This window comes from Camelus dromedarius, chromosome 3, assembly GCF_036321535.1.
Source record: "Camelus dromedarius isolate mCamDro1 chromosome 3, mCamDro1.pat, whole genome shotgun sequence".
Lineage (NCBI taxonomy): Eukaryota > Metazoa > Chordata > Mammalia > Artiodactyla > Camelidae > Camelus > Camelus dromedarius.
In genome coordinates, this window is record NC_087438.1 from 2,601,688 (window position 1) to 2,613,774 (window position 12,087).

Here is a 12,087-nt window from a genome sequence, read left to right on the forward strand (position 1 = left end):
GTCTCAGTTCCTCCACAGTGAAGTGCTACCAGGAAGCGCCGTGCTCCTCCCTGAGCACATACAACCAGTATCCGCGGCATCTTCCTCCTGGCAAACATCCAACCCCTCTCCTCTGACTGTGCACTGATCTGCCAGCATCTACTTTCAATAGTGACTTCTTGAACGAATATCCACCTGAACCCACTTTACTCTGTTTCGCACCGAGGGAAAAGGGGTGATGCTCTGCGACATTTCCAACCTGAGTGACTGTTGCGTGCGCACCTAAGGTTTCTACTGCTTGCCCAGACAGCTCTTTTCGTCTCTCGTGCTGTGCCTCGTCGCACCCGCACCCTGCCTGCCGTCTTCAGCTCAATATTCACATCTATGCAAAGTCCTGTGCGGAATCGCCACCTGCTTCTTGGTAACCAACGAGAGTTGCAATTACACAGCTTTTGTCCAGTGATGTAACGTCTCTGCTCTGCCTGTGACATGACCTCCAGGGTAGCCAGGGCTGTGTCGTCCGGTTCACTGCCCACCCCGATGTTGAGCATCACGCTTCGCACATGGTAGGTGGTGGGACAACATTCATCACGATGAAAAGGTACGCGCGGTCTAGTGGACTCGACTAGGAAATTTGCATTTATTGCTGTTAACTCATCTCCACCCTGTATTTCTAAAGTTGCTTTTAGAACCTAAGTTATGTTTCACCCATAAGTGGCCAAAGGTAATTTACAGGCTTGAGGAAGGACTTGCATATGTTCCTCAGAGACACTGATGAAGGCAGGACACACGTCCAGCCCCCAAGGTGACGCACCTTTACTATCAACGCCCATTAGGGCCATTCCTCCAGGGGTGGGGTGGCTAACTGGACTACCCTCCCCTCCAGGTATCTGCAGGCTACTTTTCTTTTCTAATTTTTCTATTTGCATCTCCATGTACTTTATTTATTTTTTGTTTCCTGATTTATCGAGGTATAATTGATATACAGAAAACTCCACAGCATGAATGTATACAATTCGGTGAGTTCGGATCCAGGATAGAGCCAAACTGTGGTGCTGTTGTCACCATAACCAAGGTAACAGGTGTATCCATCACCTGCAAGAGTTTCCTTATGTTCCTTTATGTTTTGTTGTGCTTTATTCTTGTGGTAAGAGCACAAAATGAAGGTCCTACCAGTACGTTTTAAATAGCTCATTGCTAGCCGCAGGCACCACGCTGTGCTGAAGACCTCTGGGGCTGAGCCGTCTCGCGTCCCTGTAACTGTATCCCCGTGGACAGCAGCCCCTGGCAGCCAGCATGCTTGGGTGTGCTTCCCCACGTTGCACTGTTTTTGACATCTCATACAAGAGGGGCTGTGCACTGCTCGTCTTTCTGTAACTGACTTATTTCACTGCGCACAATGTCCATGAGATTCATTCACGTTGCAAATGGCAGCCTTCCCGTCCTTTTTAAGGTTGAATAATATTCCATCATGTGTAAGGACCACATTTTTAGACTGAGTTCTCAGGGTGCTATCATTCTTGTGTTCTGATCAGAGACTCAGGGTCATGAGTGAGTGATGCAAGGTTACAGGATAATCTAATGATCAACATGACTCTGAATCCATAAGTCATACTGAAACCCATGATGCCAAGAGAGTTCCAGTTAAAAATAATAGAATTTACTGAGTTTCAGAGATTTTCATCAAAACATACAGAAAATAAATTTTGCATTTAGGCCCAAACAGTCACCTTTTATACCATTAAGGAGCAGTTTTAACTACTTTCCTACCCTGAGAATCCGTGTCCCCTTCAGGCCCAGGCCTGGGGCAGCGGGCACACACCCAGGGCCAGGCGGTCTCCTCCTCCTCGTCGGCTCTCACCTGCTGGCGTGAGCGTGCCACCGGAAGCCCCCGTGCCGGCTGCGGTCTGGGTTTGGGATCGGCGGTGTTTCTGTTGCATGTCAGCTTGGCTGGGCGACAGTTCCCGGGGACTTAATCAAGCACTAGTTCAGGTGTTGCTGTGAAGGTGTTTTGTGGACGTGATTCACATCCACAATCAGCTGGCTTTCAGGTGAGAAGGTGGCCCTCCTGAACATGGGGGAGCCTCCTTCAACTGGTTGAAGACCTTAAGAGAAAAGCTAAATTTTCCTGGAGAGAAAAGAACTCTGTCTGAAGACTGGCACATGGAAACTCTGCCTGAGCTTCCAGCCGGCAGGCTGGCCAGGTCCCACAGCTGCAAGAGGGGGCTCCTTGAAATAACCCGTCTGCACCTCTCTCCCCGTCTCTGCCTCTGTCTCACCTGTATCTATGTCTACGTCTATGTCTGAGTTGTGAAATGAAATTCACACTTTATTTCAAGGCAAGAAAAATTAAAACATACAAATCCTTCTCCGCCCCTCGGCCTCCTCCCCCTGCACAGTGCGCTGTGCATCCGCCTTACGCACCAACCCCTCATCGACAGAAACACCCACTCAGCCGTGAACAGCAGCATCAGCGAGACAACTGCTGAGAAGACAGCGTCCCTTCCTGGTCTCAGAAGGGGCCGGGATGATCCCCCACTCTGCACCTACGGCCCTGGATTGTGCAGACCACCTGTGTCATTTTGTACAGCCATCAGTCTCAAAAACCTGGATGACGGTGCTTTGACCTCTAACAGGAGGAATAGTTCTCCAGACCCCCTGAGAGGTTGTTCTGGGTTATAATCCTCAATGTGGCTCGAACAAAATTTTTCGTTTCTTTCTTAGATCAACTAATTTTTCATCGGCAGTTTCGCCTGCTTCTCTGTACTGCCCGTGTGCCTGCATATTTAGGTCTGTCTCTGTATCTCTACGTACATGCCTTGCTGGCTCTGTTTCTGCGAAGAGCACTGACTGACACAGGGTCTATGACTCGGTTCCACCAAAGATCGAGTCCAGACGTTTCTAGCATTTTCCCCCGAGAGCATCGGGTGCGTGGGGCGTCCTCTCTCTCCAGGACTTAGAGGGGCCATTTCTCTCCTCTCGCTGTTTCCTCGTATCACTTACTTTTTGACACTCTGTTACTTTAGGTTGTATTACACGTAATAATGTGCTGAGCCATGTCGTATTGTCTGTGCATTACACCATACCCCATCACACGGCACTGCGTGTGTGTGTGTATGTGTGTGTGCTGCCGGCCTCTTTCCACCACAGAGCCAGAGGGTGTGGGAGGGCAGGCAGTGCCCTGTTCTCTCCTCTGTCATGTCCCGTCACCTAAACTCACTCCGGCACATTACAGATGCTCAGTAAGTACCTGCTGGAGGAATGCTAGTGAGATTTACAGCTCCAGCCGCACACACCCTACTATGCTTACAGCTCCATCCTCACACATCCTACTTCGCTTACAACTCCATGCACACACCCTATTATACTCACAGCTCCACCCGCACACACCCTACTATGCTCACAGCTCCACCCACACATCCTACTTCACTTAAGGCTCCACGCACACATCCTATTGCACTGGATACGCTAAGGAAACAACTCACAAGGCTCTTTGCCTTGTCTTGCAAGTCAGTACATTGCTGAGCCATGAAAGTATGTCAGTCAGCGTATTAACGAAAAATAAAGACACATCTCTGAATGGAGGGGAGGACGAGGACCTCCCAGGAGAAGGGGTTGGTCTGTTGGGGGTTTGCACACAGTGAGCAGGTCATCTCACTGCTCAGATGGTCAAACTGAGTGAAGTAAGTCAGACAGAGAAAGACAAATACCAATGACATCTCTTATATGTAGAATCTAAAAAAAAAAAAAAAAAAGAGATACAAATGAACTCATTTACAAAACAGAAAGAGACTCACAGGCATAGAAAACAAACTTATGATTACCAAAGGGGAGGGAGGGGGAAGGATAAATTAGGCATTTGGGATTTACAGATACACACTGCTGTATATAAAATAGATAAACAAGTTTCTGCTGTAGAGCACAGGGGACTATATTCAATAGCTTGTAATAACCTATAATGAAAAAGAATCTGAAAAATAATGTATATGTATAACTGAATCACTTTGCTGTACACCTGAAACCAACACAATGTTGTAAATCAACTACACTTCAATAAAAATTAAGTTAATTAATTAGTTAAAAGGAGATAGTCTAGCCCAAAAGGGATGCTTGAGGATCTGGAACTGGTCTAGGGTAGAGCCAGGGCGCTGCCTGGCCCTGGACCTCCTTAGGGCAGGGGCCCGGCCAGCGTCAGTGGGGCAATTGCTCCGTGACTTTAACATGCACCCTCCTTTCTCTGTGTCTACCTCCTGACCTCCACCACCTCCTGTCAATGGCACCCAAACTCTGGCCACAGAAAAAGGTGCAATTATTTAATAGTCATCGCATCTTAAAACAGCCCTTTCATTTTCAATGAATTGATATTCCTGTTGGTTATATGTGGTCATAGACTAATGAGTTGGTAAATATTCTATATTCTGCACCCCCAGTGGGTGAGTGAACTCTCTGTTCTTGAACTGAAAAATTTCCCAACTTCAAACTTCTCATCTCCAGTTCCAAGCTGTTCCACAGTCTTCAAGAGGGAAGTCTGTTCTGTGCTCAGGCCTGAGTGAGATGAAGTAGGTGGTCTGACAAAAGTCAGTTAAAGAGGACCTGATGGATGAGCTAGACAGACAGGTGACAGACGGATGGACGAACAGACAGGCACAGAGAAAAAGAAATAGATGCACAAATGATAGATAGACAGTAGGTGGATTCATCCTGAGAAGGGGGCGGCCCCGTCATCAGTCTTCGGTCCTTGAGATTTGTGCCACTAAGGAGACACGTCCACTCTAATATTTATCTAGAATCATTTTTATTCTCTATTTTTAAACTACAAGATGCACTTCTTTGAAAAATTACCCACTTTGGTGATGCACACTTGAGCCATTTACAAGGCATCGCCGCCTCTCGTTGAGGATGTCGGGCCCCAGACGCCCTCCAGCGCCGCCCATTCCCCATCCCAGGAGGCAGGATGCATCATCTCACACTGTGCACAGGCATAGCGCTAGAACATGCAAAGGCTTTTCCAGCCCAGGCTTGCAGATCCATTTTCAGTGCGATCTGATATTTGAAGTCTTGAAAGAAATACATAAACAGCAAACGGCCTGGTCACAGACATTTATCCTCTGTCCTGACATACGCAAAGCGATATTGTTTCAGTAATAAAAGGCCAGACTGAAAGCTGGACTGTAAAGATGAAACATTTGAGAAAAGATGCCCAAATAGGGGGCGACCACAAAGAAATAGAGCCGGTGTTTTCCAAGCAGTGGGAGGGCTCGCCTGGAGGGAGCTCGGGCGCGCTCTGTGACCCGCCGCTAGAAGCCTGCTGTTTTCCATTCATCTTGTGATATTTGGCCACCCAGCCACGGGCTCACCGTGTGACTGATCGCAAGTCTAAACTGAGGACTGAATGCTCTCAAATTGCCAGTCAGGGTCCCTTCAAACAGGGGTGTTTCTCTGTGTGCACAAAGCTGTATGTCACATCAGCGCCTCCAGGTAAGAGTCCTTTTGTTTTACCGACGGGAAGGTTGTGCCCTGGGGAACAGGAAGACACCCGAGGCAGGGCACACAGCTGAAATCCCCGTGTGGCCCCTGAGAGGCGCCCCGTCACTACCTCTCCAACCTGCAGTATCACCCCAAGGCTGGGCTATGAACCCCACAGCACAGGCTTCAGGGAGGCCCCCACGAGCAGAAACCCTAAACGACTAGGTCAGAGAGTGTCAGAGGGTGATGGACCCCCCCACGATGGCCCTGGGGAGCCAGGAAGCAGGTCTTCTGTGTGGCCCCATCCAGCGGGCACCAGATTTAAATCCATTGGCCATCAATGCCCTGGGTCAGTGGCGGACTTCCACACGTGGGCACAGGAGAGAGAGGCGGGGACCCACCAAGACTCCTAGTGTGGCCATCCAGCGCGTGCCCCACTGCCCTCCGTGACAGGGACTGGAGGAGACGCTGGGTAGGGGCAGGCCAGGGGGAGGCGCATCCAAGAACACGGCGGGTGCAGAGCTGGGAGCCAGTCCGGAGGCGGGGCGGGTGTTCCGGCCAAGGTCATCCCTTTTGCTTCTATCAAGACTCGAGTCATCAAAGACCCTTTGCACCTCTTACTTGTTGGATGTAAAAGTCCTATGACTTTTATGTCCAGATTTCAAATGCCAGCGGGGCTGAGGCAGGCAGAACAGGAACTGGTCACCAGGAGGGAACTTCCACATGGGCTGGGCGCTCATGGGGACGGGGTCAGCAAGCTGCCAGCTCCCAGCAGCACCACCTCCCCAGACAGGGTCTCCCACCTCTCTGCCTGTCATCTCCCCACTGGCAGCCTGGAGGCCCCGGTGTATTTAGGTATCTTGGTAACGATGAGGTATCAGTTCTGCCAGCAAACAGACTCTCACGGGCTTTTATTTACTTATTATTTTTGTCCTTGTCCAGGACAACCCTCCTTGAGCACAGAGATGAGACCATGGTCGGGAGAACCTGCAGAGTATCTGTAACTGTTTGAAGCTCTAGCACCACTGTTAATGTCACGCTGGAAACTTGAATTGCGGGCACAGCAGGCCCTCCTGTGGGTTCTGCGGCTTCTGCCCCCTGAAGAGCGTTGCAGGTTTAACTGCAGTCCATACTTGATTTTGTGTAACCGCACGTGGGTCCACATTCCCTAAGAAACGGATGTTTGGGGCAACAGCGGAAGAAAAGGCCCCTGCACTTCTGCCTCCCAGGCTTGCACTGTTGTTGCTGAAAACCTAGCGTTTTTGTCTCCAGCAATCCTTCCTCCATTCAAGATGGTCGGATCCTGCACGTCGGTGGGATGTCCTCCCGCAGGCCCCAATCAGCATCAGGAGCGAGCCGGGATGCTGACTCCAGCCGGGTTGGGCCCCGGGCCCTGGCTGGCGGAGGCGCCAGTCACCCGGAGGGCAGACCAGGTGTGCACGCAGCGGCCCAGGTGAGAACACGTGGCTGGCGAGTCAGCCCGGCCAGGTCCGGAGAGGAGGGAAAGGTGGCAGGAGGCCTGGGCAGAAGCGCGGACTCTGTAGGGGCCAGGCAGAAGGCAGAAGTAGCTGTATCTGCTGGATTTCTTGGTCCGGAGAATGTTCGGCTCCATCCTGTGCAGTCTTAAGAATTGTGTTAAAGGTTTTTCCAGGTCTTAACAAATAAAAAGCAGCTCGTTAGGAGGAAAAAGGCTGCTTGGTAAGGAGCAGAGGTCCCTGGGAAACTCAGCAGACATCTCCTCTTGGCTTCATCCCATCACAGTCACCCAGGCAATTGCAAAATCATGTGTCCGAGCTATCAGACAAGGCGAAATTAAAATTCACATCCAAGCAGACTGTCTTTTAACAAACATTATATATGTGTCTACCAGACACCGGGCAGAGGACCACAGAGAGCACCCCCACCACCTTGCTCTCCCGAACCGTTTGTCAGAAGGAAAGGCCTTCAGGGAACATCCAATGTTTCAGGAAGATTCTTAGTAAAACCCCGAGCAGGTGAAAGGAAGAAGAAAGGCAGTAAGCGGCCACTGAGCTGGAGTGATTTACTCTGAGTCATGACGCACCAAGGGCTGTTGGCGCGCCGCTCTTACAGGGATTGCCAGCTTCCCGTTTCCCCCGGAAGGAGCTCCTGCTTTCCTTCAGAATTCCTTGCTCTTATCTGGAACATTAAAAAGGAGGGGAGGATACTTTTTAAATGAATGAAAAGATGATCTCATGATTGATTCATCCTCCAACGTGAGTGCTTCTGATTTAGACAGAGAGGCTCAAAGAAAGACAAAATGGAAGAAAGTTGTTCGTAGCCAGGATACGCGTGGCCTTTTTGGTGAAGGGACACAGGCGACGGTCCCGGGCCCCTTACTCGCCTTCCTCTCTCCCACCCGAAGGTCTCTGCTGTGTGACAAAGACTAAGAGGACAGCCCCGTCCCCAAGGCCCTGGCCCACTCGGCCCGGCGGCGCCCCCACTCCCGCAGTCCCCCAGGCGCAAACCTGTCACTTCCTGCCACAAACAGGGTCACCTCTCCCTGGCTCTCTCCTGAGCCCTGCTGTTCAACGCTGTTGAATGATGATGGGGTCATGAATTAAAAAAAAAAAAAAGAAGAAGAAGAAGAAGAAGAAGAAGAAGAAGAAATTAAGTGCCGCAACAAGAAGCAAATAAAAGGGGGGGCGGGTGTGGGAGAAAATTGCCCCTGAAGAATGTGAGAAAGATAAATAGGGCCGGCACTTTGTTGCATTGTCAGGAGCACTCTGGGGTTATTTGAAGCTCTTATTTATGCTCTGTAAGCAGAACAATGCCGGAGAAGAAATGATTAAATACCGGCTTGGCGAGCCGCAGACATCTCATTGTGGCGCGGGCTCACCACTGGGTGGTTTTGATAAAGGAATATGAGTTGATAACTGATACAGTTTGCCAGGGAGTCATCTGGGGCTGCTGACAGCTCCGGAGCTTTAATAAAATCATTAGAATGTAAATGTTTTTATTGCGGAATAAAAAGCCTCCAGCGAAGTTGACACCGCTCTCCCTCTGCTGAATGGGAGCCCCGATTAGCATTCAAATGATAGCATGATAGGCTGGTTATCTTTATTAAAATTTTTCAAATCGAGTCTTCATTTTGCATGATTGAGTTTTAAACAAATGCAATATCCAGTCGGCTGGTGAGCTGGCCTGAACACTCCCGAAATAATTAAAGTGTTCCTTTTATTTTTTTCCAACACGTGTTTCATAAGAAATGAATTGGATTTGCTATTTTAATATGACAATATCTAGTTAGCTTTGCATAAAAACAGGGATGTTATAGCATAATTATTGAAAGTGTACAGCTTTTAAACATATGTTTCATAAAGCTGAATTCAATTTTGTGAAATATGACAATGCCAGTCACTTGGTGAAGGGGAAAATCAAGAGATGGCTTGATTATTGAGATCAATCCCACAAAAGTCTTCAAAATTGACGGCAGCCCACGGGGCGGCAGAGGAGGTGTTTCCAGAGGAAGGGAGTCTCTCTTCCCTGAACATTTTACACTGACCCCCGACTCTGACGGAAGAAAGGGCTTCAGTGTAGGCTTGGATCACAGGTTCTTGGCCACCGAGACATCGATTACCCAGAACAAACGAAATCCTCATTAAGAGCTGGGAGAGTCTTGGGTGCGCGTGAGCAAAGCGGCATTGTCTTGCAGAGGAATCATTTATCAGCAGAAGGCGGCCCGGGTCCATCTCACGGCCCGTCACTAGCCATCCTCTGCCCTGAGTCTGGGTGTCATGTCTCCCCACTGGCCATTCTTAGACGTCACATTCTGTTACAGACTCAGCTATTAATAGTAAGATTACCTTGGGTGGTTCTTGGTTATAAAAAATTGAGAAAATCAAAAGAAGAAATATTCCTTAAAAGTGTGTCCCTGAAATTTGCAGATACACACTGCTAGACATAAACAGATAAACAACAAGGGCCTACTGTACGGCACAGGGAACTGGATTCAATACCTCGAAATAGAGTATAATGAAAAAGAATATGAAAAGGAATAAATACATGTATATGTGTGTATATGTATGTGTAACAGAATCACTGTGCTGTGTGCCAGAAACAAACACAAACCGTAAACCAGCTGTACTTTGATTAAAAAAAAGTCAATCCCTGGAATGACTGGGGAATATCCTAGGCAGGCAGCTCCGGCGCTGACCTCCTTTAAGGGAAGACAGCGGAAGGGCTGACGGAACGCGGCTTGTCCGCTTGGTAGAGCGGGGAAGGGGCCGCACTGCTCCGCTTTGACATGAGCTGATTTTGCTTTTAGGCTGTTTTTTGTTTTGTTTTGTTTTTTCTTTTTTTTTTTTCCTGAGATTAAAAAAATATATATACTGAGATAAATGACAATGTATTTTTCTCAACCTATATCACCATATTAGCAGACTCTAAATTTTATAATAGTATCTCTCTAACCAGGGTATAAGTTACAAATCAGATGATTTCAACTGATAAGCAAATGCATATTGGCTAGTATGACGAATTGAGGTAAGGTCAATATGTATATAGTAAGATGAGAGTTTAGAAAAATTTGGCTTTAGTTTCTTTAAGTGTTTTACTGAAGCGTAGTTGCTTTACAATGCTAGTTTCAGGTGCACAGCAGAGTGGTTCAGCTGTACATACACATACACATATATAAATATGCGGGGAGGGTAAACTGGGGGTGGGGATTAGCAGACACAGTGCTGTGTATAAAGTAAACAACAAGACCTGCTGTGGAGCACAGGGAACTGTGGTCAGGTTCTTGTAATAACGTATAATGGAAAAGAATCTGACATTAGATTCTGAACTGGCGCGCATGCCCACCTTAATCTTTCAGAGCAACAGAATATATAGATTGTATGTTAAACATGCAAATTGAAACAAGCATTTTTCCCACCAAATCACTATCACAGAGAAGAGGTATTGGTTGTCAATGCAGAAAATAATTCTTTCCAAATATCCTCAAAATGACAGGTTAGCATTTTGGAGCTGTAGGCATCATAGAAGAATTCTTAATAACATTGCAAAGACAGACCCGTGGAAGCACAGAACCGTGTGCCCAGAAACAGCCTGTCATCCCGACTGAAGAACAGCTGGCTTGGCCAGCCTGGTACTTCTGCCTTGGAGATAGACGGCAAGGGCCAGGGATGGTGAGCGTTCAGGGACAAGTCTGGTCCTTCGGGGCAGGACCTTCAGAAAGGGCTCCCCTGCATGTCGGCAACTCAAATGTAGACTGAGGAACAAAGATCTGACTTGATAAGGTGAAAAATGACCCTCCTTGTAAAAGTTTGACGGTGATGGAGGAACTGAAAGTTGAAACGAAAACCACAACTTTAAAATAGGCAGCAGAATGTGGTGCAAAACAGATAAACACTAGCTAAACACCATGGTACCCATCACCCCCTATCTGAGCTCAGAACCCTTAACCCCAGTGTGCTTGGAGCCCATGTTCCAGGGTCAGACCTCAAGCTGGTGGACAAGCAACTCTGCTTGGAAACATGTCTTCTAAAATAAGAACAGAGATTGTTCCAGTGACACCTGGGTTTACAAATTCCGAGTCTTCCCTGCCAAGATAGCCTATGAGTAATTTTGTTCTCTAAACCATATTTGTAGCCTTTTCTAAAAATCTCCTTCTGGGTTCCCTGTAGTCATGTCCCTCGCAGCAGCAAGTAACACGCCTGTTGCAACTGACTGCAGGTGGCCTTTGACTGATGACCTTTGGTGTGAATCTTATTTTGGGGAGCCTGAATTCTTCCTATTTTCTGAGAGTCTTAGGGGAGGAAATGTCCACAAATGACCTGGAATTCAGAAAGGACCCCTCTGACCCACGGGAGAAGAGAACCCAGCCTGCCGCCCACTGAGGTCAGACACTGCTCTGACTCCAAGGGCCTCGGACCTGGGTAAACTCCAGGTCAGGGGAGGAGGGGCTGTCACCGTCAACTGTAGGTACAAGACATTTCTCCAAAAGGGCTCTCAGCCCCTGGTGGGACACTGCTGCTTTTTGCTCAAGCTGTTTCTGAGAACAGGGTGCCGAGCCATGTGCTGCAGAAGATGCTCAGGATGGAAGAGACCCCTGACTTCAAGGCCAGAGAGGAAATACACAGAGACCCGGGCGTGGTGTGGGTCCCTCCTGGAGGTGCTACAGAGAACAGTCACTGTGGCCTGCAGGGCACTGAGGCAACCACGCCCAGCAACGCACGACTAAAGAGGGAGAAAGGAAAGATGGCTCATGTTGGCCAACTGTCCGTCCAGTCTTTTCCCTAACAGACCATGTACCCGAGCGCAGCGCTCTTAGGTACCTACCTCCACCTGACACCCGATGTGCCAGTCAGGGTTTCAGGGACTTATTATCTGTGGTTCTTAGTTCTTCTGAGAGCTTTTCCTATTATTTCCTTCTTTCTTTAATCATTTGACTTTTATCTGGCCATATTTTGAGAGCTGCATTTTATTTGATTGATATTGACCCCTGCTGGGCTAATGATGGTTCATATTTTAATTAGGACGTTTTAATCACAAATGTCAGGGTGTGACTTACTTTAGTGCAATGGCTGTTCTATCAGTCATTTTACGTTACAAGTACAACAAAGAAGTGAGTGAAAACATCAGGAGACATGACCCAGGTCTCTCACCTGTGTCAGAGTTTCA